Here is a 14,861-nt window from a genome sequence, read left to right on the forward strand (position 1 = left end):
TCCCTCCCAAGTCAACCGTGCCCACACCCCATTTAGGCCCCCCCAGATCAGACCTATGCCCCTCCTGCCCACCCCATGACCCTCACTCCCACAAAGAGGGCCTCAACATGGAAGTCACACAAACACCCGGGCTGTGAGCAGGCAAACAGGCCCAACCCCCACTCTTACACAAGCCCAATCCAATGGCATGTAGCAGATGCTCAGCAGGCTCTGCTTACACTTACTGGCCTGAGTCCAAACCACACTGTAATAGTCATATGTGTAAACATACTGAATTATAATTGGATGCATTTTACTGCCATATCATACTGTGCTATGATTGGTTAAGACCACCCAGGTGGTGAGGTCATCTTCGGTTGTTCATGGTATGAGACATGTGAACATGCCAGTTATAGCTAGCTAATAAAGGGCTACATTTTAAAATATCCTGTCAGTACTGCAATTTAATATTTTGTACAAATCATGCAAAACAAGACACACACAACCAACACCATTGGACACTTTATGGAACACAAAGCCTTCACCATCTCATCCTGGAATATCCAAGTCCTGAGGTCATCTGCCTTTGGCCGAAAGAGTGGGAACCTGGAATTCGCCAAATAATTCAGAAATACAGACATTTTCATCCTACAAAAAACATGATATAGAGGAGACGGACCCACTGGTTGCCCTCCAGTTTTCAGAGAGCTGGTAGTCCCATCCACCAAACTACCAAGTGTGGAACAGGGAAGGGACTCAGGGGGTATGCTAATTTGGTATAGAGCAGACCCAACTCACTCTATTAAATTAATCAAAACAGGAACATTTTACATTTGGCAAGAAATTGAAATGGAAATTATGTTAACAGAGAAAAATGTTATCCTGTGTGCTACCTATACCTCCACACTAGAATCCCAATACTTTAAAGAAGACAGCTTCTCCATCCTGGATGGGGAAATCAATCATTCCCAGGCCCAGGAACATGTCCTAGTCTGTGGCGACCTAAATGCCAGAACCGGACAAGACCCCGACACCCTCAGCACACAGGGGGACAAACACCTGCCTGGAGGTGACAGCATTCCCTCCCCCATATGCCCCCCTAGGCACAACTACGACAACATAACCAACAAAAACTGCTGTCACAACTGCTGCAGCTCTGTCACAGGCTGGGTATGTACATAGTCAATGGTAGGATTCGAGGGGAATCCTATGGTAGGTATACCTATAGCTCATCTCTTGGCAGTAGTACTGTAGACTACTTTATCACTGACCTAAACCCAGAGTCCCTCAGAGCGTTAGAGGTCAGCCCACTGATCACAGCAAAATCACAGTCTACTTGAACAGAGCTATACTCAACTATGAGGCATCAAAGCCAAAGGAACTGAACCATTTTAAGAAATGCTATAGATGGAACAAATGTAGTGTTGAAACCTACCCATAAACAATTAGGCCAAATTCAAAGCTTTTTATACAACTTCCTGGACAAAACGTTCCACTGTAATAGTGTAAACTTGGCAGTAGGAATTCTATACAGTATATCTCTCAGCTTCCCTATCAAATCTAAACATTTCAAACAGAAAACCGAAGAAAATTAAACCACTTGTTTAATATTTTGTCCCTATAACAAAGAACAAACAGCAAAAATATATACATGATCAAATACAAATCTTAGAATCAACTATTAATATCAGGATAAAGGTAACTCCTAGAAGCAGACCGTGTCGAAGTAACAATGTTTATTACAGCAACAGGGGCAAAGGTACAGGACGGCAAGCAGGACCAGGTCAGGCAGAGGTCGGTAATCCAGAGGTGGGGCAAAGGTACAGGACGGCAGGCAGGCTCAGGGTCAGGTAGAGTGGTCAGGCGGGCGGACCCAGGGTCAGGACAGGCAAGGGTCAAAACCAGGAGGATGAGAAAAAAGAGACTAAGGAAAAGCAGGAGCTGAATATAAAAATGCTGGTTGACTTGACAAACAAGAAGAACTGGCAACAGACAAACAGAGAACACAGGTAAAAATGCACAGGGGATAATGGGGAAGATGGGCGACACCTGGAGAGGGGTGGAGACAATCACAAAGACAGGTGAAACAGATCAGGGTTTGACAATTAAAGACTACCAGAACCCACTGGATTCTCCAATTCCATTGAATGAAGTACCAAAGGACCAAGTAGCGTGGTGAAAGGGACTCCTGGACAGGTGAGCAGCGCTATCTGGAGTATGAGACAACCTGAGGAGATAGAGAGGTGGTCGGTTGACCCAGGGAGAGTGCCGGAGCCCACCTGGGATTCTCTATAACAGTGCAAGGATGGATACCGGAGAATGGAGTTGGCGACACGAAAATGGCTGGCACGGAAGCCAGAAAGGGGGGGGGGGTGCACACAGGGAGTGTGGCAATAGTAGACATGAGCCAACTCCCAGTGCTTACCGTGGCGAGCATGGGACTGGTCAGGCCCCGTGCTATGTGGTGATGCTCACGGTGTCGTCCCCAGTCCGGGGTCGGCGGCGAGGGTCCCCGCTCCAGAGGTGCCACCTAAGTGGGCCAAGCCTGAGGAGCGGGGTCCAAGTCCCGCACCAGAGCTGCCAGAGCTGCCACCGTGGAACGTGCCAGCCGTTTTCGTGTCGCCAACTCCATTCTCCGGTATCCCTCCTCGCACTGTTATAGAGAATCCCAGGTGGGCTCCGGCACTCTCCCTGGGTCAACCGACCACCTCTCTATCTCCTCCCAGGTTGTCTCATACTCCACCAAGACCCTCCCCTAGAGGTTCAGGTTTTGTGGGGGTACTGTCACGCCCTGACCTTAGAGATCCAGAGAACACAGGTATAAATACACAGGGGATAATGGGGAAGATGGGTGACACCTGGAGGGGGGTGGAGACAATCATAAAGGCAGGTGAAACAGATCAGGGTGTGACAATTAAAGACTACCAGAACCCACTGGATTCTCCAATTCCATTGAATGAACTACAACACAAAATACACTAGGCTACCTGCCGCCCCCTTGATGGAAAGTGGTGTTGGGGGAAAGACATACAACATTATAAAATCCATGTCAACAAACAACAAGTGTGCGGTTAAAATTGGCAAAAAAACACACCTTTCTTTCGACATGGCCAGGGGGTGAGACAGGGATGCAGCTTAAGCCCCACCCTATTCCACATGTACAGTTGAAGTTGGTTAAGACATCTACTTTGTGCATGACACAAGTAATTTTTCCAACAATTGTTTACATACAGATTATTTCACTTATAATTCAATGTATCACAATTCCAGTGGGTCAGAAGTTTACTTACATGGCTTTAGAAGGTTCTGATAGGCTAATTGACATCATTTGAGTCAATTGGAGGTGTACCTGTGGATGTATGTCAAGCCCTGACCTTAGAGATCATTTTTATGTCTCTATTTTGGTTTGGTCAGGGCGTGAGTTGGGGTGGGTACTCTATGTTTTGTGTTCTATGTTTTCTATTTCTTTGTGGTTGGCCGGGAATGGTTCTCAATCAGGGACAGCTGTCTATCGTTGTCTCTGATTGGGAACCATACTTAGGTACCCTTTTTCCCACCTGCGTTTGTGGGAGGTTGTATCTGTTTAGAGGACTTTGCTTTTGAGCTTCACAGTTTGTTTTTGTAGTGTTTAGTGTTTTGTTTGGCGTCATTTTGAGTAAAATAAGGGAAATGTACACTCACGACGCTGCACCTTGGTCCTCTCCTTCCAACAGCCGTGGCAATGTATTTCAAGGCCTACCTTCAAACTCAGTGCCTCTTTGTTTGACATCATGGGAAAATTAAAAGAAACCAGCCAAGACCTCAGAAAAGAAACGGTAAACCTCCACAAATCCAAGTTCATCCTTGGGAGCAATTTCCAAATGCCTGAAGGTACCACGTTCATTTGTACAAACAAACTCAACATACATACTCAAGTATAAACACCATGGAACTACGCAGCCGTCATACCGCTCAGGAAGGAGACGCGTTCTGACGGAGTGCAAATCAATCGCAGAACAACAGCAAAGGACCTTGTGAAGATGCTGGAGGAAACAGGTACAGAAGTATCTATATCCACAGTAAAACGAGTCCTATATCGACATAACCTGAAAGGCCGCTCAGCAAGAAAGAAGCCACTGCTCCAAAACAGTAATAAAAAAGCCAGACTACGGTTCGCAACTGCACATGGGAACAAAGATTGTACTTTTTGGAGAAACGTCCTCTGGTCTGATGAAACAAAAATAGAACTGTTTGGCCAAAATGACCATCGTTATGTTTGGAGGAAAAAGGGGGAGGCTTGCAAGCCGAAGAACACCATCCCAACCGTGAAGCACGGGGGTGGCAGCATCATGTTGTGGGGGTGCTTTGCTGCAGGAGGAACTGGTGCACTTCACAAAATAGATGGCTTCATGGGGAAGGAAAATTACGTGGATATATTGAAGCAACATCTCAAGACATTAGTCAGGAAGTTAAAACTTGGTCGCAAATGGGTCTTCCAAATAGACAATGACCCCAAGCAAACTTCCAAAGTTGTGGCAAAATGGCTTAAGGACAACAAAGTCAAGGTATTGGAGTGGCCGTCACAAATCCCTGACCTCAATCCTATAGAAAATTTGTGGGCAGAACTGAAAAAGCATGTGCGAGCAAGGAGGCCTACAAACCTGATTCAGTTACACCAGCTCTGTCAGGAGGGATGGGCCAAAATTCACCCAACTTATTGTGGGAAGCTTGTGGAAGGCTACTCGAAATGTTTGACCCAAGTTAAACAATTTAAAGGCAAAGCTACCAATTACTAATTTAGTGTATATTAACTTCTGACCCATTGGGAATGTGATGAAAGAAATAAAAACTGAAATAAATCATTCTCTCATTTCACATTCTTAAAATGAAGTGGTGATCCTAACTGACCTAAGACAGGGAATTTTTACTAGGATTAAATGTCAGGAATTGTGAAAAATTGAGTTTAAATGTATTTGGCTAAGGTGTATGTAAACTTCTGACTTCAACTTTACATAACTCACCTCTGTGAGTGTAATGTTTACTGTTCATTTTTGTCATCTACTTCATTTTCTTGGGCAATGTTAACATACGTTTCCCATGCCAATAAAGCCCTTGAATTGAATTTCATTTAAGAGAGAGACAGACAGACGGATAAACTCACAGAGAGAGACAGACAGACAGACAGACAGACAGACAGACAGACAGACAGACAGACAGACAGACAGACAGACAGACAGACAGACAGACAGACAGAGAGAAAGAGAGAAAGAGAGCAAAAGAGAGAAACAGACAGACAAAGAGAGAGAGAAAGACAGACAGATAGACACAGAGAGATAGTAATTCATTTATTCAAACAGTGACTACTACCATGAATCCTTAATAGCGACTTCAAAACATGTGAGCCCAAACTCAGCAGGCTTCCTTCCTTTTTCCTATATTTCCTATCTTTCTTCGTTACCATCATCTGGTCACAGAACTTGTCATTGAAGGAGTTGGAGAAGAGGCGTGTGACAGAGGTGAGGCGGTTGACCATGTAGTCCTCCAGCATCATCAACAGATGGGTATGGATCTGGTCCACCTCGATGGTAACCCCTTCCAGGAACCGGGAGACAGAACACAGATAAACACATTTCCATAATCATTTTTCAATTCAGGACATTTTCATCACCATGAATCATGGTTTATTCTCACCAACTTAGTTTCCCTCCCAACCCAAGACGCCCAGTAAAACAGGTCTGGATTATCCGGTGCCTCAGAGAAAAGCTACAGCAAGAAGGCCAGGGCCAGTAATGTACACACACACGGATGATGCATGGCAGACACATTCATTTTCCACTCTTTGCTCAGAACAATCACTCCATCCTGTTTCGACCCCTCCCTGGCACACTCATTAGTGTTAGGCCAGGGAAGACAAGATGAGAGAAGGATTGGAGAAAATGAGAGCAGGAGAGAAGAGGATGGAGGGAGAATGGATGGATGGAGAGGTGAAGGTGTGGATAGGTAGATTGAGGGTAGAAAGGATGGAAGTCGGTGTTGCCTTGAGGAAGAGAGACAAATGTAGAAGACTTACAAGATCATTGATGAGATGGAATGGAGGGAAGGAGGAATGAGAGAGGGATGGGGTGGCGGGATAGAGGGATGAGATAGAGGGATGAGATAGAGGGATGAAGGGAAGATATGGAGGGATAGAGAAAATGTGTGAAACGAGAGTAAGCGATGAAGGAAGACAAATAGGAAAGGGATAAAGAAAGGAGGTGGAGGAGGATAAAAGAGAAGAGAAGAAAGGAAGAAAAAGGGCTGTGTTAAATATCAACCTTCATCCTACAGGCCTCTCCTGTCTCATGTTACATTTCACATTTTTAAATGTAACCTTTATTTAACTAGGCAAGTCAGTTAAGAACAAATTCTTATTTACAATGACGGCCTACCCCAGCTCAACCTGGACGACGCTGGGCCATTTGTGCGCCGCCCTATGGGACTCCCAATCACAACCGGATGTGATGCAGCCTGGATACAGGCCTCTCATACAGGCCTCTCATAGGCCTCTCCTGTCTCATACAGCCCTCTCCTTCCTCATACTCTCCTATATCCTGCAGGTGAGAATTGTTGGAGTTGAGGACTTGGAACAGGGCAGCAATGATCTTCTTTCTGGACGAGGCAGGCTTTAACAGCAGGGCAGTGTCCTTAGCCTCACACAAGTTCAACAGCTGGAGCAACAGCAAGAGCTGGAATCAATACGGATCAATGGAGGATCAAAATACAGAGCCAACTTACTAAAGTTCCCCTAATACACTGAACTCATTAGGGGAACATATTTTAAATAAATATAGACTAGACCACTTTGAAGGTATGAAAACAAAACCTTTGAAAAAACGTTTGACTTTGTTATAAACTTTCCAAATAAGTCTGTTGCCATGGCTTGGCCTGTGACCTGAACCCATGGCCTCTCACCTCTGTGTAAATGACCTCATGCTCCATGACGTTGAGGTCCATGGTGAAGAGGCGTGGCTGCAGGGGTGTGCATAAGGTGTAGCCCTCCATCAGGGCGTTGGCCGCCTGGTGGCTAGGCAAGTGCTTCTTAAAGAGGATCAACACAAGGTTAGGCTGTGGAGTGTGTTTTATTGTATGGCCAGATGGTAATGCTCACTAAGAACTTCATTCCAATATCTGTAGCATGTGCAGAGCAAAGACCATATCTAACACTGCCTCATTCCATTTCTATGTGCAACAACACCCTGGTACGGCGTCTCAGACCCACGTCTTTGTGTGGCTCCATGATGACGGTGACAATCTTCCCAGTGACCTGGGCCAGCACCTGCAGGGAGTGTAGGCCTGCTTCCTGACCGGGGAGTTGGGGAAGGTGACCTCTCTCACCAGGTCATGGGTGACCATGTAGAAGGACTTGTCCTGAGCAGCCAGCAGCTCCTCTGTCTTCTCCTCATCCTTCAGAGGGGTGGCTCAACGCACCAGGAGCTGCTCCAGTGGTCTTTGCCATGGCTACTGCACCGTTAGACACCTGGAGGTAAAAGTTTAATAATAACTTCATATTTCACTATTGTTTTCACCCCACCGTGATACCCGACAGAAAAGTCCATAGGGGGCAGGGGCCATCTTGCCATAGGAAATAACATTTCTTAATTGTATTGTTTCAACTCTGTATAGTTCAAGTATATGTGTCAACACAACCCAGACAGCTACTGTTACCACAGATAACCGTACCTCTCAAGTCATGATGAAGAGCAGAGCCTTAAGAAAGGTGAGATGGTTCTGCAGGACCCAGATGACAGGTAGTCTCTACATCAGGAACTTAATGGACACCACCCCTCCCAGCTTGGCACACCAGGCCTGCTCATAGCAGCTCACACACAGACGCTCCACGACATAGGAGACAGAGGCAGCTGGCATGCCTGAGGAGGGAGACGAAGAATGAAGGGGGGGAATGACGAATGAAGGGGGAGAGGAGGGAGATGAGGAATGAAGGTGGGATAGGATGGAAATGAGGAATGAAGGGGGAGAGGAGAGAGATGAGGAATGAAGGTGGGAGGAGGGAAATGAGGAATGAAGGTGGGAGAGGAGAGAGAAGAGGAATGAAGGGGGAGAGGAGAGAGATGAGGAATGAAGGGGGAGAGGAGGGAGATGAGGAATGAAGGTGGGAGAGGAGAGAGATGAGGAATGAAGGGGGAGAGGAGGGCGGTGAGGAATGGTGGGAGGAGGGAAATGAGGAAAGAAGGGGGAGAGGAGGGAGATGAGGAATGAAGGTGGGAGGAGGGAAATGAGGAACGAAGGCGGGGAGGAGAGAAATTAGGAATGAAGGGGGAGAGGAGGGAGATGAGGAATGAAGGTGGGAGAGGAGAGAGATGAGGAATGAAGGGGGAGAGGAGGGAGATGAGGAATGAAGGTGGGAGAGGAGAGAGCTGAGGATTGAAGGGGGGAAGGAGGGAAATTAGGAATGAATGGGGGAGAGGAGGGAGATGAGGAATGAAGAGGGAAGAGGAGGGGAGTGAGGAATGAAGAGGGGAGAGGAGGGAGATGAGGAATGAAGAGGGGAGAGGAGGGGGATGGGGAAGAGGGAGGGGGATGATGAATGAAGGGGAGAGGAGGGAGATGAGGAATGAAGAGGGTAGAGGAGGGGGATGGGGAAGAGGGAGGGAGATGAGGAATGAAGAGGGTAGAGGAGGGGGGATGAGGGAAGAGAAGGAGCAGAATTAGCTACAGTAACAGCAATAATGTATATTCACAGACAAGAATTAAAGCACTTACAGTAATCGAGAATTAACTTCCTGTTCAAAACATATCAAATGTTGTATAAATCAACGCTAGCACACATTATAGTAAGTGATGCCATGCCACTGGTAAACCCCCAAGCCCTCTGTCTCTCACCCTCTCCTCGGACCCCAGGATGATGGAGGCTATTTCGAAGATAACAGCCAGAGAAACCTCTCCTATTTTACACAGCTAATTTTCCTCGTAGGCCACGCAGATGGCTATGGTGTTGATCGAAACCGTTCTCCTCACAGTGGAACATAGCTGTGTTGGGCTGGTTGCCCAGCAGGTAGCACTGCAGCAAGAACAGACCTGGGGGGAGGGGTGGGGACAAAAACCCAACACCTATGAGAAGCATGCAAAAGGAGGAGAATAGAAAGGGTAGAAGGCGTGAGAGAATGACACAGAAGGAGAGAGGAGACAAAAAGAGATGGAGCATCCAGCCAAATGAGACAGAGGTGGAGAGGCGGTTAAGTCCCAAATGCGAGTGAGACAAAAAGACAAGGTAGCAGAGAGAAATATGTCTTCTTTCACCACACTGCTGAGCCACAGTCACTATGGTGTAGTGTCTGACGAGGCTGGCCGCATGGCCAACCACGAAGTGCAGAACGCTGGGACGGAGGTCCTTAATGACAACAGACATGAATGCCCTGGTCAGTGCCTGTTCAAAAGTCCTGCATACTGGGCATTGTCGCGGTGGGAGATTATCACACTGGACACACACAACCGCAAAACACACACTCAATTTAACATGCCGTCATAAGACATTCAATAGACACAAGCAAACGACAAAACACTCAAATATTAACATGTTCATCATTAAAATGGTAATGAATCATTTACAGGGTCTGTCACATCAGCTTTGGTTTTATTCTGTGGTAACAGCCATTTTCTGTCCCTGGGTGTTTCATCTGTAGTCTCTGTTTTGGTCCAGGAACCAAAAGGTCCCTGGTTTGAAATCCCCAGACCGACAAGGTGAAAATCTGTCAATGTGCCCTTGAGCAAGGCACTTAACCCTAACTTGCTCCAGGGACGCTGTACTACTATGGCTGACCCTGACCCTGGTGCATGTTACAATAAAACATTCTAAATGAAAAGTTTAGCCGTGCTGAAGTGGACGTGTTGTTTGAGAAGCTGTTTTTTCCATGCTTGAGCTAGTGTTTTATAACGCCACATGCCAGGAACACACCTGGTGGACTGCTCCTTTTCATTATCGCCTATTAAAATACTGTTGCTTTAGGAGAGGGAGAGGCAGAGAGGGGAGAAGAGGAGGGGGTGAGGAGGAGGGAGGGAGAGAGAGAAGGGAGTGTTCGGGTTAGACGGACAGCCAGATCAATTCCCGTTCATTCACGGCCCCTGCCACACCACTGGCGCTCCATTCTCACTTCTTGGCATTCGGTGAAATCAAGAAAAGCTATCTGACCCTTTTCACTGAAAGTCCCTTTTTACGAAGACCAACAGGTGAAACAAGGAGAGAATGTAGGGGGTGAGAGATGAAAGAAAAACATTGAGAGAGGACATCATGAATCAAAACATCTGACAGGTGGGGGGGGGCGCACGATCCCCACAATCATAACTGACACACTTCATTATCTCAGCAGGAGTGTGTGTGTGGGGGGAGCGGGTGTAAACAGAGGGGGAAAAGTCAATTAGCCCTTGCCCGGAGGTCAATGATGGTAATGGGGGAGAGAGAAATATGGAGATTGATTAAGGCATGAAGAGATGAAGACAATACCTGAGGTCATGTGGAGTTGAGCGGAAACTGGCGAACATTAAAGAATGCATGTGCGTGCAAATAGTTTTACTTGGGGTGAGCCAGGAGCTGTTACAGGGCATGTTTGTTGTCATCCAAGGAGATCCTAGCGACCAGAAACACTTGATGACCTCCCAGCCAGGCTTGCCGTCTGTAGAAAGACTCAGTGTTGGCACTCTTCAGACATTCCAGAGCCGTCTCTATAGCCTACAGTGGAAACAGAGAGAGGCGTTTAACCCTAACCCTAACTCAGTGTTGGCACTCTTCAGACATTCCAGAACCGTCTCTATAGCCTACAGTGGAAACAGAGAGAGGCGTTTAACCCTAACCCTAACTCAGTGTTGGCACTCTTCAGATGGTGGGTCACATTGAGATTGACTTTATCATTTAAGGTTCTGTATTTATTTTCTTAGTCAACCTTGTGTTCAGTCCTAGTTTTGATTCACCTGCCTGTTTGCCTACCTGCGTATGACCATTGTCTGCCTGTGACCACGATTCCTGCCTTTTGTGAAGGCGAAATAAACACCTGCCGCGCTTTGCGCGTGAATCTACACCTTTTTCTCCCTGAGATTTCACTACAATAACGTAGACTCGGCGAGATGATGTTGCCAAGAGCAGCACCTCAGATATTGGGCACGTTTGAGTGGTAAGGCTAAATCAACAGACCATAGACGAACGTCGAGGAGGGAAGTTGGGGCAGGTGCATCTGAAAGTCAGACACTAATGTGGTTTTCTAACAGCAAGGCTCATATCAACGCTCACATGAATTTCAGTGTTGAAATTGTTTATAAAAGGTTTTCTTTATAAGGTTGAAAAAAACAGGTCTCCAACCCCATATCACAAACTCACAAACTGAAATCATAATACAATATTATGTGTGTACACTGTACACTAAATTAGTTAAAGAGAGCCTCAAATATCACATTTATTTGTATATATCCACTGTACACATAAATGAGTCAAATTTTTGCATTTTATCTAACTCTAACCATTTTCCTAAACAGAAACACCCTTATGATTGTTTGACAATAGAACCCACAATGCAGGCGATGGCTGAAGGATGAAGTGTAGAGCAACTTGCAGTCAACTGCAGTCAAAACTTTGTGACCTTTGATCACCATCGCTTCATACTCATCGCCAAACCCACTGGCTCCAGGTCATCTACAAGTCTCTGCTTGTCAGCGATTAGGTGAATGGAAAGGGAAGACAAAGGGTTAAATAAGGAACATTGATTATGGAATGGAAACCAGGTGTGTATAATGAAGACAAAACCAAACGAAAATGAAACATGGAACGGTGGTGACTAGAAAGCCTTCTGCCGCCTGATGGCCAGTTGTAGACGCACATGGGCAGCGTCCCATGTCTCCTCCGAGTGCCGAAACCATTCATCCACCGCAGGAGCCTCGATCGGGCTCTGATGCCACGGTGCCAGGACCGGCTGATAACCTATCACACACTGAAAAGGTAATATGTTAGTGGAAGAGCGGTGGAGGGAGTTTTGGGCCATCTCCGCCCAGGGGATGAAAACCGCCCACTCCCCCGGCCGGTCCTGGCAATAGGACCGCAGAAACCTACCCACATCCTGGTTGACTCTATCCACCTGCCCGTTACTCTCTGGGTGAAAACCTGAGGTGAGGCTGACAGAGACCGCCGAACGCCGCCCGAACAAGGAGAGGGACCAACTTCGGCGGAAGTCGTGACACTGCTAGGTAAAGCCCCCCCTTATCTCAGCTCACTGGTCACCATAGCAGCACCCACTCGTAGCAAGCGCTCCAGCAGGTATATCTCACTGGTCACCCCCAAAGCCAATTTCTCCTTTGGCCGCCTTTCCTTCCAGTTCTCTGCTGCCAATGACTGGAACAAACTACAAAAACCACTGAAGCTGGAGACCCATATCTCCCTCACTAGATTTAAGCACCAGCTGTCAAAGCAACTCACAGATCACTGCACCTGTACAAAGCCCATCTGTAAACAGCCGATCCAACTACCTCATCCCCATATTGTATTTATTTATTTATCTTGCTCCTTTGCACCCCAGTATGTCTACTTGCACATGTATCTTCTGCACATCTAATATTCCAGTGTCAAATTGTAATTACTTTGCCACCATGGCCTATTTATTGCCTTACCTCCCTTATCTTACCTCATTTGCACTCACTGTATATAGATTTAATTTGTTTCTACTGTATTATTGACTGTATGTTTATTTATTCCATGTGTAACTCTGTGTTGTTGTATGTGTCGAACTGCTGTGCTTTATCTTGGCCAGGTCACGGTTGTAAATGAGAACTTGTTCTCAACTAGCTTACCTGGTTAAATAAAGGTGAAATAAATAAATAAACATGATTTTTGTAAAGTTCATGCAGTTCACATGTAGGCACAAGTCTGACATTTTTTATCCCCATAAAACACTTTGAAAGGTGTTGAACAGCAGTGGTCACGGACTTGACAAAAATGGCCAGCTAGGATGCGGCCATTGAGATGAGCACGATGCAAGACTTTGCTCTTACACAGTCACACAGAGAATCTTGGCATGGGCACGGGTACGCTTCATGCTGCTACAACATGCACACTATAGGAACACAACAGCAGAGAAGTTTAGCCTTAAGCTCCAACACTCCTGTTTGTTGCGGAAATTGACCCACTACTACCGTTTACTTTGTGCATCTACGTCATCTCGCTGAGTCTACCTTTAAACCTAACCTATGACATGACCCATCCCCTTATGCATTGCTGCCCCATAGTGGCAAGAAGTGACATCCCCCCCAAAACGAAATGTCTCCTAGCCATAAATGTCTCCTAGCCATAAATGTCTCCTGTCTCGAACACAAAAACTAAATAATACTAAAATACATGATAGAAAACCTAAATAAAAGCTAGCCAAGTGGACCTGAAAACTAACTGAAGCTGAACTGAATTTCAAATAAAAATCATTAAAAGAATAGAAATAGAGGATATAACTAACAAATTACCTTTGAGCTCAATAATGATCATTTAAAAATAATTGCATAGCATTTTGAAATGTTATACAATCACGAAAAGCACACATGATTGTATAGAGAGAGTGTGAGAGGTTATCTCATTACAGCAATTGGCCCCAGTGAAACAGGCAGGCGGAGCAGACACCTTTATTACAGGGATCATGAGGATAATGCACTTTACTGTTTAACAAATTCATGGTTTTATCAGCAAAAACAATTTGACATTTGATTGAGGTGGCCAAATAGAATGTGCAGCTCGCACCAGTGCAACCAATAAAAATGTTTTGCTCGCACAGACAAGGGTGGAAAATGTGACAAAATGGTTGCAGTCTGAAACCCTGTACACTGTGTAGAATAACTACCCTGCTGCACTCAGGCAGTGTGATTAACTCTGAGACCGGCGCTCTGAGTAACCTGTCATGAAGAGAGAACCTCTGCACATGGTGCCGGGCCCAGGGAGAGCAGAGGTCATTTCAACTGGCAGATTATGAACTGACAAGGTGACGCGGCCAGAGACTTAAAGAGGGAGAAAATTAACTAATTAACGCCAGAGAGGAGAGAGGGAGAGAGAGGGCTGGTCTGTCTGGTGGGAGAGGAGGTAGAAAGGAGGAGAGGAGGAGGAGACTGCATAATTGAATTCCACTAGCCTGGCCCTGTCAGCACATAAAGGCTATGCTGCTACTGGTTGACATGCACTCATCCCATCTCAACAGCTAGATATAAAGACATAAATACCATAGAAATCATTTTGAATAAAGAGAGGCTCAAATAGGTTTTAAATAAACTGAGTGTCTCACTTCAAAAGGAGGAGGAAGGGGAGGGAGAAATAGAGGAGGGAGTGAAGGGACCGGCGGATAGAAAGAGAGGGAGAAGACAGAGCAGGAAAAGAAAGGGATAGTGGGGAGATAGATCAAAAGAGAGAGAAAAAGATTTAGCGCAACCATCCAAAAAAATGTCAGGATAAACTTAGAGAGAGAGATACAGAGAGCTATCTGTGGCATCCATGTTTGGAACACCAACTCAATTATAGAAATGTGTTTTCACTAGTAGCAGACAGAAATAGAGTCATTAGAGAGTAAATCATGTGGTCGTCATCCACGGTTCTGTAGATTGATTATTCTGGCCTGGAGAGGAGACAAGGAGCTCGTAAGACCTGATGATGGAAGACTGTCTCCTCTCCTCTCACAGAAAGACGCTCAACTCTGACAAGGATTCATTAGAATAACCATCACCCTTATTCTCTCCACTTCCTGTTCTCTAGCTTTCTCTGCTTTGTGATCACATTGAAATAGACCAGGAGAAAGGGGTGGATAAGTGGAATTAATAGACCAGGAGAAAGGGGTGGATAAGTGGAATTAATAGACCAGGAGAAAGGGTGGATAAGTGGAATTAATAGACCAGGAGAA

General features: G+C 45.9%; 1 pseudogene; it reads right to left on the reverse strand.

Annotated features, from left to right (window-relative positions):
* LOC110503135 (transformation/transcription domain-associated protein-like) overlaps positions 1 to 14,861 on the reverse strand; it is a 173,307-nt pseudogene that overhangs the window by 137,579 nt on the left and 20,867 nt on the right.

The sequence above is a fragment of the Oncorhynchus mykiss genome, chromosome 23 (assembly GCF_057628025.1).
Source record: "Oncorhynchus mykiss isolate SJ-2025 chromosome 23, ASM5762802v1, whole genome shotgun sequence".
Classification (NCBI taxonomy): domain Eukaryota; kingdom Metazoa; phylum Chordata; class Actinopteri; order Salmoniformes; family Salmonidae; genus Oncorhynchus; species Oncorhynchus mykiss.